This window comes from Poecilia reticulata, chromosome 15 (genome assembly GCF_904066995.2).
Source record: "Poecilia reticulata chromosome 15, P_reticulata-male-v2, whole genome shotgun sequence".
NCBI lineage: Eukaryota > Metazoa > Chordata > Actinopteri > Cyprinodontiformes > Poeciliidae > Poecilia > Poecilia reticulata.
The window spans coordinates 3,673,515-3,695,232 of NC_088844.1; the positions used below are offsets into that span (position 1 = coordinate 3,673,515).

The window sequence follows — 21,718 nt, forward strand, 5'->3', positions numbered from 1 at the left end:
GTTACTGCCGTCTTTGCAGAGACAGTATAAAATGAATGCAATCATAATGTCCTTCTGCCCTCATCTCGTTTATGTTTGAATTCTCCTTTTTTCTGTTTTCTGTCTGCACCATCTTCTCTGAAAGATCTTCTCTGTGTTTATGTGGCAGTGTGCAAAAATAAACAGCTTCGTGAAAGTTTTTCTATAGAGTGGGATGAAGATGATCACACAGGGATCAGTGTTTCTAAAGACATTTTGTGAAGTCTTTAGGAAATTAAAGTCCTTATTTTTCTTTACAAGTTAATTACATTATGGCTTAAAGGCAACATAGTAAATACTGATGCACCTCAAAGAACTAAAATATGCTTCATGTCAGATTAAAACTTTTCCACAATGACAACCTTTAAGGTGGTACTAACATACTTTTCACTAAGCCCACATTACTGTATTCCTTTATTTTTGGTCTGATGTTAGGATCTCGAGATGTTTTGTCATTATTTGGATTCCTTGGTTTCTTATCTCTGTTGCCTTGTTTCCATTTTCACATCAGTGTCTTCTTAGTGATTCTAGTTGTTTATTTCTTGTGTCCAGTCCTTTTCTTATCACTCTAGTTTTTAATTATGATTTTATGTCTAGGTCATAGGCGTAGGAAATATTAGAGACAGTCACATTCGTTCTCCCCAATAATTTCACTGCAGTTGCAAAGAATTTTAAAATCTTCCACTCGCGTGCTTTTATTTTGAAGGCGCACAACAGCGCATTCAGCAGAGCGCTTCCTGCCCCTCCCCCCTCTGAACGGCTCAGAGTAAAGGCAGCAGCAGAGAAACTCCGCTTGAATGAGGTAAACTGTCTGTCAGGAATGTTGCCATGAATATCGCTCGTTTATAACATCTTGTTATCAGTTTACTTTCATATATAGAACTAAATCTTTTTGGTTAAGCTATTTTAATTCTGGAATAGTCACATGTCCAAACTTTTACTGCTAACTTTGTTTAAAGGTGAGCTAGTTTAGAATGAGACTGAAACAGCAGCAAAATGAACCTTTTTATTATTTAAAGTGAGCAACACCTGATCATACTGACCACTTAACATGTATTTATATTATTATATTATTTAGATATTTAGGAGAACAGCAGTTCTAGAAAGGTGAAGAAGCTCTGGTGAGATCTTCATTTAGTTTATTGAAATATGTATGAACTGTTTTTAATTTTTAAATAAACTATTTTATTATGAGAGGAGCAGATCAGGCATAGGAGAGCCAGGTGGAGTTTCAGAGTGTGAAGATATAAAATTTTTATTAATTTCAATAAAACCAGAAAGGAGAACAGGTGAAGACTGATGTCAGGTTGATTTATTTCAGCGTTTCAATATTTTTTTCATTTCCACACTATGAGGTTAATGGTTAGGAGACAATAAGAAAAGTGCTTGAGGAGAAGTTTAAAAATGAATTAGTGAAAATTTTTGCTACACAGTAAATAGAGTTGAGATGTATAATAATGTATACACCTGAAAATTAAGTTTAAATTCTCATTCTGTATGATAAAAACATACTTTTTATCTTTAGTTCACATTCTGACATCACTGTAGTGTCTGTTGTAAATCCATGAATCCCTGCAGGAACATCAGGCTGCAGAGACTCAGAGGAGGCAGAGACAGAAACACATAACTAGATATTTTAGTTAAATGTTTGTGGCTGAAAATGACAGGAGAATAAAAACATTTAGTCTTTTTGCTTCAGTGTTTTTATGGTTCATGTTTGGTAAGTTACTGAATGCAGAGCTGGAAGTGAGACTGAAGGTCTGTTAGACGTGAAAAGTATCATTTTTATTTATTTTGTAGATCAAACTGTTGCACTGATGTAGAGATGTTCAAGAAGAACAAAACTTGTTTTTTAGATTTTAGTTTTGTTGGTCAAACTGCTGTATTGAGTTTAAAACGATCGAGTCCTACTTTATGAGCTGTTTACTACTTTGGTTTTAGAAAGAGGTAGAACTTGTTCAATTACCAGTCAATTTATATCAATGCATTTTGACCAATAACATATATCAGAATCTGGTAGCCTGTGTGTGCTACCAGAGTATTTATCTTGCTAGTTGTGAGGCAAATGCTAAAGTGAGTGTTCATCCTGGAATTACTGTCATTATACTATGCATAACTTTAATCTGATTATTGGATTGTAAATAGTAACACGTTAGAATACTTGTTACTGAAACAAGAGTCAGATTAGAGTAACGCATTACTGATGTGTTGATGCTCAAGCTATTTACTGATCTGTCAGGTTTCCGATATGCGTCAATGACAGACTCGTTCCTACGCCCTTGGTCTAGGTGTTTGATTAGATTCATTTCCCAGTTCCCACTGTACCCTCCCTCCTCCACCGGGGTGTTACTTCCTGTTTCTCAGTCTGCTTTCTGCTCTCTCTCCACACCTGTAAAAAGCCCAGGTCTTTTGTTCAGCACCTCATTCTCAGTCCCTCCTCACTGGTTCCTGGTAATGGTGTAAACACTGTATTCTTCCTGGCTTTTCCCTGTGGATGGATTTTGTTCTGGCTAGCTGTGCTGCTGTAGGTTTTTGTAATTTGTTTGTTCTTATTTTGTCATTAAATCTTCAAAATCCATTTGCCACCTCAGCTTCTCTGCTTTTGGGTTCAATCTACAAAAGACTTACCATAACAGAAATATTCTAAGCTTAAATGTTATTTTCAAAGAATGTAAGCTACAATTATTGAATCTTACCCAAAAACAAATGACTTAAGCTTAAAAAAGGTAGTAATAATAATAATTAATAATGCTACACGGAAACTACATATAAAATCAGTTCCTTTTGTAAATGTGTCAGCATTATGACATTATGATTATAATAGGAGCTCATGCAAACAGCAAGAGGACTTTTTTTCCTTTGTTCTCAGATAACTAATCCAAAAAAAACTGTCATTTTCATCTGACCTGTTCGAGGTGCAAGAAGCTGAACCTCCAGCCAGTCATCAGCAACGTGACGCTCATTAAGACTCGTGTCCTGCACCCTGACCTCACTTAGGGTTATTAGGGTTATGGGCTCTATAACTTTCCAAGGATGTCAAGGCTGATTTGAATGTAACTAATGAGTGCTTCTTTATGGCTTTCTGACAATCAAAAATATGCAACTATGTCCCTTAAGTAGCTAAATATCACTATATTTAAAAACTAATTAAATGTGATTAGTGTGTGCAGTTCATAGAAATCACACTTCTTTTTGTGACAGATAGGAATGTTTTGTTTTTTCTCCAAAGAGCATTATTTGGTTTTGGGTGGATGATCGCTGTGACACATGGTCACAGCTTTACAATTACCAAAAAAAGAAGTAGTAAATTGTTTTAATCACTTATTGTTATCACAAAATATTGTGATAAAGTTTTATACAGCCAATCCCTATGTACAAAGTCTACACAACTGCCTAAATATTTACAACAAAAACCCAATAATGTTACTTAACACCATGTAAAATTTTGAAATGTTTGTAAAACTGGATGCTCACCAATAGTGACGTTCATGTCGCTGCCTGCTTTCAGGTTCATTTAGTAAATAATTATCGGACCATGTTGGGAGACTCATTGAAATGATATTTCCTTCACAATGAATGAAAATGAAACAGAAAAAGTAACTTCAGAATAGAAGCAGATCTGAAGGAATTTATACCTCAAGACTTGATCCTAATAACATAAAACATTTCAACACCCCAGCATACATGGCAAAATGGAAAACAGCCCAACAGCAGCGTGACAAATGGATGTTCGCCTGCGAAAGCTCTGCAGAGATTACATTGTTGATGGTTATTAGATCAGTTCTACATTTTATTCGTCCTCAATGTTTACATTGTTTCTTCTGAAGCAGCTTTGTTTGACCTGGAGGGAAAATAAGTGAATTATTTTCACACCTAATAGTGCAGTAAACTCCAGTACTGCTTGGAGATTGCATCTGACAAGAGTACAAAGAATGGTGTCTTGTTCTTCGTTGTGAGAAAAGTTGCATATTTTTATGTTAAGTGGCTCTGTGTGACGGCTCTACTCTGTTCATGGATGCCATAAACAGATTTGTAAACTGGTACTCTTTAGATGATATTTCTATCATTGCCTTTAACTCGACCTCCTCCATGAGTAGTTTCTCTGGTCATCTTGCTTGTTTTAACTTTCAATGGTCTGCATTATAACCATAACACTTAGTTTTTGTCATCCAACTTGCAAAACACCAAAACCAGTTGGATTTATTTCTATGCTATGCACCAGTCACTCATTCTCAATTTTTAGATCAATTATCATATTTTGTAACTTGGAGTTAACTTACTGTTAAACACTGATAAGGTCATGATGGTCGGCTATTTTATAAGCCATGATGAGACTGGAAATGTTAGCCTAAATATAGCATTTTAGCTAACTGTAATTTTGCTTAAAATATCTACAGACCTACCTGGTCTTGTCTTCATAACAACGTTGGTTACAATGTCCAGATCTCGACAAAACATTAGTTGTAAATTATTGCCTTGTAGTAAATTAATAGCTCACCCACTTCCTGCTTTTGGATTACATGACTTGAAATAAAAAAGATTTGAAAATATGGGTTAATTATAATAGATATCCTCATCGGAATATTCTGCTATTGTGTGACAGCATGCAGCTCTTGTCGAGACCAAATAAGTGTTTTGGAAAAGAGGCAAAACATCTCCAAAAACAGAAAAAGAATGCCTGTTATTAGCTTAGTCTGGTTATTATCCACAGCTGATCCAGCTAGCGTTCTTGTCTTTATTTAACCCCATTAGACCTTAAAGCTTTCAAGATTGTCCGACAAGGTCTAAAATTGTCTTGTACTTTGTCTATATCCTGCTAATGTAAAAAAAAAACAAACATAAATTTTACAATTGCAGCTGTTTGGTATTCAAACAGTGTTTTCATTGACTTGTGGTGAGAAAAAAAAGTTTCCATTGTAGTTCTGAGAAACAAATTTATCTCAATATGGCTGAAAAACCACCTCACGCAAAAACCGTGATTTTTCAAAATGTGTGTGTTTTAATTGAGCAAATGTATCTTCATGTTTTCAATTTGAGCAATTCAAAGATTAGTGGAAATGCAGCTACTGTTATAAAACCTTCATATGCTCTTTAATGCATATTAGGAACATCATGGCAGGCAGTAAAGGTCAAGAAAACACCAGTTCCAGGCTGGAAAAGGTAATGATTTAACATTCATATCTTAGTTATGTCTGCGACAGACTGGTGACCTGTCCAGGGTGACCCCGCCTCTCGCCTGGAACGCTAGCTGGAGAGGCACCAGCACCTCCTGACCCCACTGAGGGACAAGGGTGTAAAGAAGATGGATGGATGGATCTTAGTTATGTACCTTTAGAAAGATTAAAACAAGATTAAACACCACGTTAGTTCCAGTTATTTCCTGCAATAAGTAGATGCATCACTGACAGATAAAATAATCTATGGTATGACAAAGATACTCCACTTACACAGTTCATGATCATCATACGTTGTCAGGGTTGTTCTAACAATATGCAGCTGGAGAATCATCATCTCTCTTTGCCTGTTGCTGTGTGTGTGTGTGTGTGTGTGTGTGTGTGTGTGTGTGGGGGGGCTGGACAGGCAGATAAGTCTGACCCAGCTGGTCGTGTTTATCTAAACCACTGATTCACAGCTGATTCTCTTAGACTGGCACTTAGGAAAGTATTTAAATCATCCTATATGCATCTGAAAGATACATTTTCTACCTCAACACCACAAACACAGAGCAAAGACAAACATGACAGTAGAGTGTGAGCATCTGTACCACCAGTGAAGAAATTCAAAAGAGCAGGTTGATGACAAAAAGGGCTGCTTATGATTATTTTGATTTATTTTACATATCAGTGTAAAGAAGAGGACAAAGTTCACAATATTCATCAGCAGCGATCTCTTCCAAGAGCCCTGTGAGTAATGAGCACGATGAAGCACAAGGTCAAAGAGGATTCTTTGATCAACTTAATAATATAACATTAGCTGCATTTCCATTGACCATAAAATTACGCAAATTTAAGTTACAAAAGTAAATTTGCTTAACAAACGCTGAAAAAAACCCACATTTTTTAATAAACATTTGGCACTAGTCTGAAGAAGTTCATCAGCCGTATTGAAATGTATTTATTTTGCAAAACTGCAATAAATACAATGTTTTTGAATCACAGGAGTCGAGTGATCAACAACCACATGTTACTAATGAAGAACAAGACAGCAGGAAGTAGCAGGAGGATGATGGCTTGTTTATGCTTTTTAATGACAATGTGCAGCTGGCTCCACCAGAGCTTCATAAAAACTTATGTGTCATTCAAATGTGTTGAATCCAAAGTTCGTCTGTAAAATCGACGTCTACAATCTCCTTAAATCTCCACACATGTAGACGCTCCCAAGAACAAGAGGCTTGTTGCTCCAACGCCTGAATAAGACCCCAACGTTTCCTCTGACTGTTGAGTTCTAGCAGCAAGGCTGAATTATGAATATACTTTATGTAAGTTTTTACATCCGTCGCTGCCATGGTTTTTAATAACTTACTGGGTGAACAATCTTATTCATGTGCGATTTTAATTTAATTTCTTAATTAATGGAAACAACGTGATTGTGAAATGAATTTTTTTGACAATAACAGAATACAGACAAAGATGTACACACATTTGTAATAAAAATGCAACTGGGCCACCAGGGAGTCAGAATATTGCCAACAATATCCAGCATATCAGATTGTTCTTGAGAAGCCTTGAAGGACAGTCAATATTGAAAATATTCAGTCCTGATATTAATTTCACTCATTAGCATCTTATGAAATGTTTGTAACTGCTGTCCATCCAAATGCACGCATTGGCTTGAGTTGGTCAGATTTACCGCGAGTAGAGCAAGCACTAATTTGCACGTTGCATCCTAAATAAAGTCTGACATTTCCTTTGTCTCTGTACACAGTTCGAACTTGACATATGCATGCCCACCTACCTAAAACATGACACTTTTAAAAATTCACAGGTACAGGCATTAAAACATCAAAATAAAAAATCAAACGTACAGAACTCCTGACATCCAGACAGCCGCTCTGCGTCTCATCCCGTCAGTCGGGCTAATTGACAGTTCATTACCATGTTGTTCTCGTCACACCGGGACTCCTGACAACTCCCTGCTTTTATTACACAAGTTCAGTTTTCTGTTTGGCATTAAAATTAAAAGGCATTTCAAAATGAAACCTTTTTCACTCAGTCTTGAAAGATTTAGTTTAAAAAACTAACTGTTATGCTTGTACTTGTTCGTGTTGACTCTGAGACGTAAGTTCATGTCACGAATCTGCTTTTGTCCTTTAATATCTTTGTCACTATGCATATTTTCTTTTGCTCTACAGTAATTATTGTTAACTTGTTCTTCAACACAGACATTTCAGGCCTGTAAGATGATTTTTGCCTGTTTGTTCAAACAGTAAAGTAGGTAAAGTTTTAGGAGGAAAAAAACTGTTGATAAGTCATCCCACCTTTTTGTTTTTCTTTCTGTCTAATTTTGTTCAAGGGTTAGAAATGAGTCCATTCACTTCAAAGAGACATTCAAATTATCTATTTTGTACATAGTATATTTTTTCCAGAACAAGATTTTATCCCAAACATAGCTTTATATCAATAGTTTTTGAGGATGAAGTTAACAAAAAAGTTTAATTATCTGTATAAGGTGAAAAAAATGCAGTGTGTTTGTACAGAGGAAAATTATGTATTAATTTTCATAAAATATAAAATTTAAAAATATACATGTCAAATACCCATGTAGATTTTTTGTACAAATGTTATGTGTATTAAAAATGTAGTGCTATTATGTAGAAAATAAAAAGGAAATGTAGTAAACAGTGGAGGGAAAAGGTAGATTTGAGTGGCGTTGGCAGAAAAAATTCTCCTTCTGCACAATTAAATACAACAATAAAGACAAAGTATTAACATTAAACATCACCCAACTATGAACACTGAATGATGTTCACTAACAACAAGAAAGACGGAGCGCACCGTACCGTCCTCATCCTCTCTGTGGCAGAGTAGCAGCCAGGTAGCACAGCGCCATGACAAAAACAAACTTGTTCAGCCCTTTCTGCTACTTTGTTTATTAAATCTACTAGGTATGCTCCAACCAGGCTTTTCTCTGCCTATTTCGATACGGATCATCTATGGACCTTACCACAGGGTCCGCCTTTCATTGGCTACTGCCCATTTTACGTCACAGCGCAGCTACCACGTGGGTTACCGGCTCACAAACTCATGCTAATGTACATTGTGGACCACCAGACCGACAAAGTTTTTGCGTCAGGACTCTAAAAAAAATGGTTTTCCGTCAGTGGGGTATCTGTACAGGTGATGTCAGGTATCCTGATCATGTTTGTGGAACTAAAATTCACAGATTTCCAAAATCTGAAACGTAAAGCCTTGCTTGGATCAAAGCTTGTGCACGACCGCATTTGCAGCTCAACCGTCGTAGGATCAATAAGAACAAAGTGTCTGCTGGCGTAAGTATTATTGCTTTGCTTTCTTTGTGTTTAGTGGATGAAAAAAATAAAGTCAATAATAAACACATCCATTATGAAAACCTTTTAGCCAAGTACAGCATAACGGCAGTACCGATACAACTTCTACATCCTGAAGCCTGTCAGTTACAGCCTTACGTTAGCTGAACAGATCAATATGCAATGTGTACCGTATCTGACATACATTAAAGATTTTATTTTACCTGAAAAGGCTTTTTACTAAACTGTAATCGTGTTAGCCACGCTAGCTTTTACTAAACTGTAATCGTGTTAGCCACGCTAGCTTTTACTAAACTGTAATCGTGTTAGCCACGCTAGCTTTTACTACACTGTAATTGTGTTAGCCATGCTAATTGTGTTATATTTGCCAACAGAAATCACCCCCAAAACCATGAATGCCCGACTTACCCATCCTTGCAAGAACAATAGGCATCAGTGATCTTGTCCACAGCTATATTTATGCTGAGGGTCTGAGGATCTGCTGTTTTCCTCATCGACTGGTAGCATTTAGCTGCATCTCGCACAATGTTGGAGGCATCGCGTGGCTAAAACATCTTGATGTCGTCCAAAAAAGATGACATGAACTCGTTGGTTCCTTTGTCGTGTCTGATATTTTGTGAAAATCCGGCAGAAATGCTAAACTAATCGACTCAGAAATACTCTGCAGAGAGTCAGTCGAAATGAAATTACACATTAAAACTAAGCACCACGAGGCTATGTTTGTGAGACATGCAGTCACGTGAGACTTTCTAGGGCCGTTTCTGGGCGGAGCTTGGTAAGGTCCATTGGTGCCAATCACTAATACCGATCACATGGATTGGTTGTTAATTTTTCTCTTTAGGTATATGAGAGAACTCTGTCAGGTGGAGGTCGAACGGCGCAACGTCTGTGAAGTATTACTCCCCAATTCTATGACACGAAGGTAATCTTTCGGCAAAGATTACCCGTGATCTTCGATCATGCACTTTTTCACAGAAATTGGCCGATCGTGATCGGTAGCCGATCGAGCCACTAAAATCTATATTTTTAAAATATATGGAATAATAAGAGCTACTGCAGAGCACTGTCAGCAAGAAAAGTTATTAAAAAAAAAAAACTAACTTTCACTAACTGAGACTCGAGTCATTTTGTTCTGGATAAAGAACTGTTTGAAAGAAACGGATCATTTGTGAACATCTCATTAATGGTTATATGGTCAACAGGTTGGAGGTCTGATAAACCATTCATCTTAAATACAGCTGAACAGACATTTATCTTCATTAATCAGTGAAAATACATTTTATGCATCTTTATTTTTGGCCAGCAATATTTGGTCTTTAATTTTATTATTTTACTTTTTCAATTGTGTCTAATAAAGTAACAAAACCACCTAACAAATTTGAGAGCTATTTTATTCATTTCTGGGTCAGCAACAAATCCCCAAACCTTGCAACACACTAACAAATAATGCCTAACTGTCTTCAATTTCAAAAGGCAAAGATAAGCTGCTTGATATACAAACGTCCAGAACAGATTTTTTAAGTCTGATATTGTTGCAAATACGATATCGCCCCCTAAGACAACTTGCTATACAAATTTCCGCCTTTCAAAAATGCATAAACGCATCTTGTAAAAATTTCATAATTTATCCAAGATACAATGTTGCATAGATTTGCCACTGCTATGAAATGTACATAAGTAAGATTAACTATAGAAGACTCATTTAGTATTAAATGGGTGCATCATATACGACATGAAATATATGTTTTGTCACATCTAAAGCCACGTAAAATATATTTTACGTCACATGATGCGGCAAGAAAACAAAAGATGTGAGAGAATCTTCAAACTTAAGCATGTATTTGTATTGTTGGTAAAGTCTCTCAAAACTTTTCTGTAAGCTACGGTTACGTTTCTAGGCGTTCTACCAGTGTCCAGTTGCTCGGGACTACAGTAAAATACTTCTAGAGAAAGAATTATCCTTCGATAGTTGATAAATGTACCTTTTTATAAAGCTCAGATCATGATTAATCTGCAATCTGCTCTGGTGGCACATGATAAATCTTTCTTTAGGTCTTGTGGCTAAAACGGCGATGATGTGAAGACTTTTCGTTTTTCTATTTCACATTCCAACCAGATGCTTAGAAGTTTTGCAGTGATGCTTTGATCACACACCTCCTTTAGGAGGAGTGTTTATGCTCTGTTTGAAATATAATTTGTCTTCAGTCTTGAAAGGTACAATCAAACTCTATACTCGCGCCTGGCAGCACAGTGCCCAAAATATCTGGATTACAAACTAATGCAGTCTTCTGTGGAGTATTTTATCATACCTGCTTCAGTGCACTTTGATCAATATCTAATGAATCCTTCTTCCTTGGAGCGCCTTCTCTGTAGATAAAGTAGTTACGTCTGTTTGTACAGTTCATGTCTTTTCAACTTTGTCATCCAGACTCATCAAAATGTCCATTGTTTTCTTCAGCTTCCTATTATTGTGGTTCTCAATGATTGTTCTGTACTTTGTTTTTACTCTGTATTCATAACTAACTTGGTTTAGTCATATGAAAATGATTAAAGTTGTAATGTACAAATTTAAAAAACAGAAAAGCACAAGAAATTGTGCAATTTGAAATAGCTTTTGTACAATTTCAAGTGCAGCAGCACTTGAAACATTTGTTTAAAGGTGGATGGATTTATGATAAAGCTGAACCTTCACTTTACTGTAGATCCAGTTCCAATTTTTATGGGTCATGATTCGATTCTGACACGATTTTCAATTCAGAAATTTTCTACTCAGTTCAATTCTGCTTAAATTACACGACTAGAGGAAAAGTTGGTTTAAACAAACGGAACATTTATTTATAGCAATTCTACAAGGTTCCATAGCTCAGCTGTATCTGAATTCAGGGTCTGCATCCTCCAAAGGAAATAAAGAGCAGAAGTTTGTTTTTTAGCCATAAATCACTCCTGATTTCTGTATTATTCTTCACTGTTTGTAGTCAAACGTGTTCCATAGTAAAAAAAATGTAATCTATTAGATGATTCTAAAATGTACAACCATGCATAGCACGATTCTTTGAGAAATGAATACAAGCAAATTATTCATTTTCAAATATAACAGTCTCCAGATCTCAGATAAGACATTACAGTTAAATAAAACTGTTATATTTGAAGGCTTAAGTTTAATCAGTCAAACTGGTTTATTAACGTATTTAATTTATTCCTGAGCAAATCAAACATTTCACAGCTAGATATTATACTATAATATTGGGGAAAACTATGGGGAGATTTTCAAACAATGTGCCAGGAGTCAGGCATGTATCGGATTGGTATCCACAGACACTGATATCGGTATCAAAAGTAACAAAAAGTGGTTTGGTGCATCCAACAATTCCTGTATTTGTCTATTCAGTGGATAATTTAGATGGCTTTAGGAAGACAGACTTTTTAAAGAAGATTTGGAAAAATACTTTAAATGTTACAACATACTTTGAAACCCTTCTGGCTGCTTTGCTCACTTTGGTTTTACCTCTACAAACAAAGATGTTGGGGTATCACGTCCCTTTGAAGAATTTAGGTCCTACGTTTTCAGAATAGTGGGAAATGTTTTGTTCTTTGTCTGTAAAGACTAAAATATGTGTTATGTCAGTCTGATATACTTAACACAGACAGACAACAGAGCCACGATAGAGAAATCTCTCAAACATGCCTGTACAAAACCCGACACTGACTACATGAGCACAGAGAGGCGAGGCGCAAACCTCAATTGAACATAACAAGTGTGTCTTTGTTTGCAAAGCAGTTTTGTTGTCAGACAAAGCTGAGGCAATGCTGTTGTAATTACACTCTGGCTCACAGGGAGCCACTGGTTAAGCTGTTACAAGTCGAGAGTGAAAGCTGAGAGCGGAAACAGACATCAGAACAAGAAGGAACTGTCACGGCGCAACGTTGTCACAAAGTGAAGCGCAGAGAAACAGAGAAAACGTTGGGGGAAATCACAGTCGTCGCACAGCAAGATTATTAAACCGAGCCACTGAGAAACGAGCTCCGAAATCTGTGAAAGAGGGGAAACGAGGCAGCAGCAGAAAAACTGTAGAGCAGCAAACATTTTGTGCAACATCATAGCAAAACAGCTGGAAGGAAAGAGACAAATAAATGTCCAAGAAACTCTTCATTGTAGCCGTGTTTTCATTGCAAAAATGCGCTAAGCTTTGTCGATACTTCACTAATGTTGAAAAAACACAATTTTGCAACTGTGGAGTTTCCAGAAAGACAATTAACATCACATGGGAATAAGTTTGTTCGTGCGATAATGTCGTTAAGAAACATAATTCTCTTCAAACTTCCTGTTGTCTTGTTCGTCGTTTTCGCCAGTAGTAACATCCAATTGTTATTCATGTGATGCAAAAAATGGTTTCCATTGATATTTTGTGTACAAAATACACAAATTCTGATACCAGTGAAAAACCATTTTAATTCTTTCCTTTTGCTTTGGAATTTTTGAATCTTGACAGAAAACCTTCAAAAGACATCAGCCGACAGCAGTTGAGTTATTCCAGAAACGGGTGAATAAGCAACAGAAATAGATTTAAACACAAACTCAACACTGAGTACATCTTAGGAAAGTGACTGTGTGTCACATTTTCACTGATGCAATAAGTCAGTTATGGTTTTAAATTAGCTTGAGTGACTTACAAATAACTAAACACGACTAAATATAAGTTCTAAAAAGTTGGTTGAACCACATTAGTAAACTCAAGAGCCAAACCAACTTCCTAAAATAAAAAAAAATCAATAAAAAAAATGGGATAATATGGAAACAACCGTAGAACCAGCAAGACCTAAGCCTGCCATGAACTGGAAGCTAGAATCCCAACATCACTGTCTCTAATGAAGTAACCAATAGTGACGACGACCACATCACCATGGACCGGAACTGGAAACCAGCGTTTCTTTGCTGACCGGTAAAGCAGTGACTGGTTTAAAGCAAAATCTGACTTCCAAGTTGATGTAAATGTTTTTCTCCAGAAGTTGTTTAGTCACAATGACATGATGAGTTTGGATAAGTCAGAGTGAGGCTTTGTAACCAAAGAAAACTCTACTGCCTTTCATCTCTGCTAGGGATGAATATTACTCATCATCTGTTGTGATGCCCAATCTATCTATCTATCTATCTATCTATCTATCTATCTATCTATCTATCTATCTATCTATCTATCTATCTATCTATCTATCTATCTATCTATCTATCTATCTATCTATCTATCTATCTATCTATCTCTCTCTCTCTCTATCTCTCTCTCTCTCTCTCTCTCTCTCTCTCTCTCTCTCTCTCTCTCTCTCTCTCTCTCTCTCTCTCTCTCTCTACCAGAGGCCTGGGAGTTTGAGGTTCTCCTCCAGTATCTTGGCTGTTCCTAGAACTGCACATTTCTGGACTGAGATGTCTGATGTTGTTCCTGTTTTAGCCACTGCTCCAGTTTGGGGGTGACTGCCCCGAGGGCCCCGATGACCACAGGCACCACTGTGGTCTTCACCTTCCAGGTCTTTTCCAGTTCCTCTCTGAGGCCCTGGTATTTCTCCAGTTTCTCCTTTTTCCTGATGTTGTTATCACTTGGTATTAAAACCATCTCATTACAGGGCAATAACTTTTTAACAAAAATATTTATTTTTCCCCAAATGGTCATGTTTCCTTTAAGGAATTTTATTTTCAGAATTTCACTTTGCACAGTTTTAAGGTCAGAGGAAATGCAGCTTTTGTTCATATATTCATTACGCTTGTAATATTTCACTTTGCAGCAACATTGTTGAAATTACAATTTGTAGGCAATCAGATTTTTAAAGAAAAACATTTCAATTTCAATACTCAACTTTCAATCACTAAGTTAAACTTTATATCTTATTGGTTTCAGATCATAAGTTATATCACAGATAAGCTCAAATGAAAACAAGTGGACCTCTGAAACCTCTTATCCAAAAGGTTTCTTTTGTTTTGAAGCATCAGCTTTTATAGTGTCAAAACTGAGTTTGGGTGTCAAACAAGACAAATGATTTCTTATCGAACTGCTAGCTGCTAACTGTGCAAAGGCTTCTTTGGCTTTACATTTAATCAAAATATTAAATAACTTCAATATTTGCAGCAAAGACAACTCAGAAAAGATTTGATGCAATATCCCAAACACTGGTGTCTTTCATTGATTTTTAACACTCCCTGATTGCAGCTGAAAATCAAATAATAATCTTGGAGGATGGTTCTCAGGCAGCCTCTATTGATGGGACAGATATGTTCTGTTTTGAATGTGGTGGTAATGACCATATGTTGTAACGAACTGGTGATTCGAGTTGTATATTGCTTAGAATTAGAGTATCATGGGAATTGTACTACAGAACCAAACTTCTGCAATGCCCTAATTATCCTTTCATCCCTGTCTTGATTTAATGTTTTTCATTAACTAGTTCCCCCATGTGCAACATAACATCTGAAAACTGGTTGATATCTAAACCATTAGACCTCCTACAATAAATACTTTGGCTCTTCATGATTTGTCTTGGACTCTTGAGAACAGCAAACATTTTCAGATGAGTATGTTTCCACAACAACATCTGAATATTTCTGATGTCTTGTGAAATTTTTGCATTAGACAAAACTATTTCCATGACAACAATAATACAGATTAAATGGAGAAACAGAAACTTTAAAACTTCATCTAGAAATGGGCAGGACAGCAGAATAAAGACAAAACAAAATGTTTCTTTCCTTTTGCTTTGGAATTTTTGAATCTTGAGAGAAAACCTTCAAAAGACATCAGCAGTTGATTTATTCCAGAAACGGGTGAATAAGCAACAGAAATAGATTTAAACACAAACTCAACACTGAGTACATCTTAGGAAAGTGACTGTGTGTCACATTTTCACTGATGCAATAAGTCAGTTATGGTTTTAAATGAGCTTGAGTGACTTACAAATAACTAAACACGACTAAATATAAGTTCTAAAAGTTCACTCACTCACTCACTCACTCACTCACTCACTCACTCACTGTCAGAGTCCTGGAAGTTTGAGGTTCTCCTCCAGTATCTTGGCTGTTCCTAGAACTGCACATTTCTGGACTGAGATGTCTGATGTTGTTCCTGGGATCTGTTGTAGCCACTGCTCCAGTTTGGGGGTGACTGCCCCGAGGGCCCCGATGACCACAGGCACCACTGTGGTCTTCACCTTCCAGGTCTTTTCCAGTTCCTCTCTGAGGCCCTGGTATTTCTCCAGTTTCTCCTTTTTCCTGATGTTGTATCACTTGGTGTTGCTACATCCACCACAACGGCTTTCCTCTGTTGTATGACATGATGAGGGATTATTAATTAAATTATACAAGTTGGGTATTAAAGGGAGAATATTTAAATGGATTAAAGACATTTTAACAAATAGAAAAATACAAGTTAGAATAGGAGAAGTTATCTCAGGAAAATATAGTAGAAAATGGGAGGGAGTGTTATAAGTCCATTACTGTTTTCAATGATGATAAATGACGTATTTAAAGATATTGGAAAAGACATGGGTTGTTCACTTTTTGCAGATGATGGAGCTGTTTGGAAAAAAGGGAAAAAGGTTGATTTTATTGTTAAAAAATTACAAGAGGTTATTATTGAAATATAGAAATGGGCGTTGCAGAGGGGATTTAAGTTCTCCGTTGATAAAACGAAAGTAATGATATTTACTCAGAAAAAATAAACAAGGAAATAAAATTGAAATTATATAATCAAGAGTTAGAGCAAGTAAAGTGTATAATATTTGTAGGATTATGGTTTGATGAAAAATTTAAATGGCAAATACATATTCAAAACATTGTTGATAAATGTAAGAAAATGTTGAATATTTTGAGATGTTTGGCTGGCAGATGGACAATCATTAAAACAGATTTACACATGATAAGATCCAACATAGACTTTGGTTGTTTAGTTTACGGTTCAGCAGCTAAAACACATCTGGCTAAATTAGACATCATCCATCATCAGGCACTAAGATTATGAACTGGAGCATTTAAAACAAACCAACAGCAGCTTTAGAAATAGAAATGGGAGAAATGCCGTTAGATTTAAGAAGAACAAAATTAGAAATGAATTATTGGTTAAATTTGCAAGGAAATAACGGTGATCATCCGACTCCGGAAATTTTAAATCCATGTTGGGGGAAAGTAAAAGAAATTAGGAGATTTGGATGGAAATTTGAAAATAAAATAATAAAATAAAAACATTTAAATGAATAGTTTAGAAATTAGTCAAACACCAATATCAATTATACCTCCATGGATTCTACCAGAAGCAACAGTAGATATGTCAATAATGGAAAAGAAACAAGATAAATCATACATTGTAGATTCAGTGCAATTATATTTAAATAATTATTATCAATATGGTCAAATTTATACTGATGTATCAAAAATAACTGAGAAAATAGGAATAGCGTTTGTAGAACCAGAATTCGATATAAAAATAGGAAAACGAAGGAGAAATGTTGGCAATATTATTATTAGCTTTACAATGTGTAGAAGACATGAAACCATTAAAAACGATAATATGTTCAGATTCAAGCTCTGCATTATTAAGTTTAAAATATAATCAAACAGATAGTAGGATGGACATTTTATTAGAAATATGTCATACACTATTCAGAATACAAAACATGGTTTGATAGTTATATTTGTGTGGGTTCCAGAAACGAGAGGGCAGATAAATGGCAAACAGGGCCATTAAAAATCCTATTAGTTACAGTTAAAATAAGTAAATCTGAAGGAAAGAGTATTGTTAAAGAGAAACTGATGAAAGTTTGGCAAAAAAGGTGGGATGAAGATAAAACAGGAAGATGGTTTTATAAAATTCAGAAGATTGTAGGAGAAAGAAGGGATGGAAGAAGAAACAGGAGGAAAGAGTGATAACAAGGTTATCACTCTTTCTGTCTAAATGGAAAAAGAAAAACAAAACATGAACGCTGTATGTGCTGGGTTTTTACCTTAGAATGGCCAACTCTCTGTTATTCCTGTCAATTTGATACAGTAGAGGCTTCCGCACTTCCCATATCTGTCTCCTCTGTCACTTTTATCAGCAGTTAAAACTGTTTAATCCGTTGTTAACATGTGGTAATCTGTTTTTCCGAGCCGCCTTTAAACGCAACATGAGCGCTACGACGCTCGCGCTGGGTTTCCACCAGTGAAGGAGACCTGCTGCTGCTGGGCGGAGCTACGCAGGTCTGTTAGTATGGAGGACCAAAACTGACATAATAATGAATAAAAGAATAAATATATCAATAAAATAATAAATACATATCCAACATAATAATAAATAAAACAATATATAAATAAAAGAATAAATATATATTTTGATAAGAAATAAAAGCATAAATATATACTTTGCTTAGATTTTTTTGCTTCTCCCTTTTCTGCTCGCTGTTTTTCCATTTGCTGTATTTATTTCTGTATTATTTGCTCGCTGTATTTCTGCTGCATCGTTATGTTAATGAGGTGGGCTGCCTCCTACGTCCAGCTCTCTATTGGTCAATAAACAGGAAAGAGAACGATCCGTGTGCAGATCGATTGTGAACGGCTACCTACTTGGCGCTTTCGGCCTCAGTTCAACAGTCCTCCGGAAACCTGACTGAAAAATTCACAAATTCTCATCATCTTAAAGATACAATAAAAGGTAAGGTTAATAACAGCATTTAAGTGTTAGATACCTGTTATTACTCATTGTCAATTCACCATTCTCTCACTCTGCATATCTGCCAAATAATTTCCATATTCTGATGTGATTCATAATTTCTCCTTTTGTTTTGTTGTCCATCTTTCTCAACAGTAGCCGACCTAACAACCCACCATATCTGGGATGGTCTTGTTCCTCTGTCCATGGCAGGTTCAGTCAATCAGCTGTGTGACATCTGCTGCCTAGTCAAAGTATCATGGGCCTCTTGATTTAAAAGGACAAACCAGTACAGAGCCTCTCTGCTCCTGCAAGTCACACTTCTTGGATGAACACTCACTACTGCTAGCAGCTGTTAGAAATGAAATCTTTGTGTATCTATTCTGTAATTAATATCTATATGTATCTATTAATAAATGAATTAATGTGTAGAGTTCTGTAAAAAAAACTATTGTTAATGACTTCTCTTGAGTAATCTACATATGTGCAACTTTTACATTTAAATTGCTTCTTTTTGTAAATTTTACACATCTGGCAACAAAGTATGTGGAGGAGAGGAAATGCTAAAATTAAAGCTGTCATTGTGGACCAAAGACATAAGGTTTGTGGCTGTTTCTTTAAAACATCTATTTAATAATTATATTAAACACTGTACATGGTTACTACATTACACAAACATAATTACCACAGTTAACAATTTAAGTCATTGATAGAGAAAATGTATTTACAAAAGACATATCAATTTTATTTCAACATGTACTCGGGGTTTACAACTTAAGAAGACGACCATGTTGGGTCCTTGGCGGGGGCCAGTCTGCAGTGAACTGGTGCCAGTCTGCAGTGAACTGGTGCCAGTCTGCAGTGAACTGGTGCCAGTCTGCAGTGAACTGGTGCCAGTCTGCAGTGAACTGGTGCCAGTCTGCAGTGAACTGGTGCCAGTCTGCAGTGAACTGGTGCCAGTCTGCAGTGAACTGGTGCCAGTCTGCAGTGAAACAAATTAATATTGCTATCCTAGCATATCAACTAACAGCTAGAAAAAACCAAAACACGTATCTTCGTAGTCAAACTGGTGTCAATCAGCGAGGAATTTGTCCAGTTTAGATGATGTATAGATAGTGGATGTTGGGATGTTAAACAGATGTTGTTTGACGTCTTGTGAAAAGGCTCTATAAGGCTCCGAACAGGACCACAGCGCAGCCATTCACAATCGACCTGCACACGGATCGTTCGCCTTCCTGTTTATTGACCAATAGTAGAAGAGCTTGACGTAGAAGCCAGCCCACCTCATTAACATAACGATGCAGCAGAAATACAGCGAGCAAATAATACAGAAATAAATACAGAAATAAATACAGCAAATGGAAAAGGGAGAAGCAAAAAAAATCAAAGTTTATATTCATGCTTTTATTTCTTATCAAAATATATATTTATTCTTTTATTTATATATTTATTGTTTTATTTATTATTATGTAGGATATAAGGATATATATTTATTCTTTTATTTCTATATTTCTACATTTATTTTTATATTGATTCTTTTATTTATGTCGTGATCCGAGTTTCTGTTTGTTTTTGAGTTTTCTGTGTGATCCTGTCTCTGAGTCTTCCCCTTGATTGTCTCCCAGATGTGTCTCGTTCCCTTGGTTACCCCATGTGTATTTAGCCTCACCTGTTGTCAGTGTTCTTTGTCTGATCCTTGTCTGTTGTTCACTGCTGTCTGTGTCTGTCCGTCGTCCCAGTTGTACTGGTTTAGTCCTGTGACGGCGTCAGCTCCAGTTGTCAGTCATAAGCTGTGCGCTTGTCTGTCTGCCATGCTGCCTGTTTCCTGGAATGCTGTGAGCATTCACAGGACGAAAAATGGAATTTTTGTCAGCTATTGACTCCTTGTTCTGCCGTGTGCATGGAGATTGAGGGCTTTCGGCAAGAGGTTTTAATCAGTCGAACACTGCCAAAAATGGTCAAAAACGCTGTGTGTCCGTGTTCCCCTATCACCCCCCTCCCCTTGTGCCTAGCAGAGGTTTTCGTATTTAAATGAAGTTGCTGAGTGCCATGCAAATGCAAATCAACTGTTGAGCACCGCCTTTTGACTCTTATTCATTTTGTAGCTAACCCTTTTTACCTTCTGTTCACCATAAAGAAGTATGTTTGGAGAAAGAATATTAAAACAATCTCTTATCCATTAAAATATATATTACATGTGTGTTAGGAGCACTGAAAAACTTAGTTTTGGTTGAATTGATGATATAAAAGAAGAATATGCATGATTACATACAATAGACTTTTGTGAAACGTGATCTTACTTTGACATTCCTCCTATCTGAAGATTTATCTTGTGATGGGAGGAATTGCACAACTTAATCAAAAATAAAAATAAAAACCATGTTCCAGAGTAGTTCATTGTACATAAAGTATTTTTGTGAATAATATTCAAACTAAAGTTAATATTCACTGATTGCTTTAAAGACCCAGAGTCATGCTATATAGGAGTGGTAGTGGTCATTCCCCATCACAAGATTTTGTATTGTAATCTCTATTACATGTGATGTTCTGAACTCTTAAAAATACTCGCATCTTCTTTGAATTTTTTCAGACCTGAAAAATGGCCAAGCAGAACCAGCCAGACCTCAGACCACGGTGCCGAGGAGCTCTGAGTCCACCAGGACCAAGAGAGATTCAGTAAGTTGTGATTTCACATTTAGTGAATAGTGAACACTCACATATTTGTAAGGAAAACTGATCTTCCCGTTATTTTATTTATTTTGTTGTAACTCAGTACAGCAAGGCAGAGTGTGGAAAGCAGTAAAGATCTACAAAATGGCGGACGGAGGAGGAAGTCATGAAGCCGGTATGTATAATCACTGCGTTGATTCCCGACTGTAGAATGGTTGGTTGAGAATAATTTTAACTTATTTACTTACGTATTTTTGAGAAAGCGATATATCTGCTACGATATTTTTTTAATTTTACATTTATTTCCACAGACTCCACAGAATGAGAGTCACATTTGTGTCCATCAGACTCTTCAGGAACGTTCTGATGTCCATGATGAGGACAGAGATGCAACTGTGTGTGAGTATCTACTATTTTAGAATGTTGATGATATTTTATGCTTCAACATTATTTATGTATATAATGTAATTATGCTATGTATTGAAAATGCACAAAAATGTTTTCCAGCTGCATCCAGGACCTACAGCCAGTCCTCCAGATGTAGCTAAAGAAAGAAGCAGGTAAGATTTATTACTAGAGATGTCACAATTGCATCAAATGCATCAGTTTTGCATGTATGTTTGTATATATGTGTGTATGAATGCAATCAGCAGTGAAAAGAAAAATAACATTAAATTTTCTTAAGCTGTAACATTTTGGGACAAGATGGTGTGCAATAATTTTAATGTAGCCTCAATGGTTAATGACAAATCACTTAAGTACTTTTATCAATGTTTTGTTAAATATCATGTTTATTCACATGATATATAACTACTGTATATATAGTTCTATATTTATGTTTTGCTGCTTTTCATGTAGAACTGTT

The 21,718-nt window shown here is 36.1% G+C and overlaps 1 long non-coding RNA gene across 1 annotated transcript; it reads left to right on the forward strand.

Moving 5' to 3' along the window:
- Positions 1-714: 714 nt before the first annotated feature.
- Positions 715-21,253, forward strand: LOC108166952 (uncharacterized). The gene is made up of 4 exons (XR_001777345.2): positions 715-820; positions 20,774-20,859; positions 20,957-21,028; positions 21,165-21,253. It is a non-coding gene; the product is annotated as an uncharacterized LOC108166952 (long non-coding RNA).
- Positions 21,254-21,718: the final 465 nt, after the last annotated feature.